Source organism: Microtus ochrogaster, chromosome 4 (genome assembly GCF_000317375.1).
Source record: "Microtus ochrogaster isolate Prairie Vole_2 chromosome 4, MicOch1.0, whole genome shotgun sequence".
In the NCBI taxonomy this organism is placed as follows: Eukaryota; Metazoa; Chordata; class Mammalia; order Rodentia; family Cricetidae; genus Microtus; species Microtus ochrogaster.
The window spans coordinates 15,981,120-15,981,622 of record NC_022011.1 but is presented as its reverse complement, the minus strand read 5'-3'; positions in this window follow the sequence as shown (position 1 = coordinate 15,981,622).

Sequence of the window (503 nt, the reverse complement as noted above, 5' to 3'; positions counted from 1 at the left end):
CAACGGATGCTCAATCGTGCCACAAAGACATGTGCTCAACTATGTTCATACCAGATTTGTTTGTCATAGCCAGAACCTGGAAACAACCTAAATGCCCCTCGATCAAAAAATGGATAAGGAAAATATGGTACATTTACACAATGGAATACCACATAACAGAAAAAAGAAATAATGACAGCTTGAATTTTGCAGGAAAATGGATGAAACTAGAAAAACATTATTTTGAGTGAGGTAACCCAGACACAGAAAGACAATTATCATGTATATTCACTCGTAGGCGGTTTTTAAACATAAAGCAAAGAAAGCCAGTCTACAAACCACAATCCCAGAGAACTTAGATAGCAATGAGGACACTAAGAGAGACTTACATAGATCTAATAATCTATGTCGGAAGTAGAAAGTACAAAAAGACAAGATCTCCTGAATAAATTGGGAGCGTGGGATCTTGGGAGAGGATTGAAGGGGGGAGGGGAACAGAGAAAAATGTAGAGCTCCATAAATAT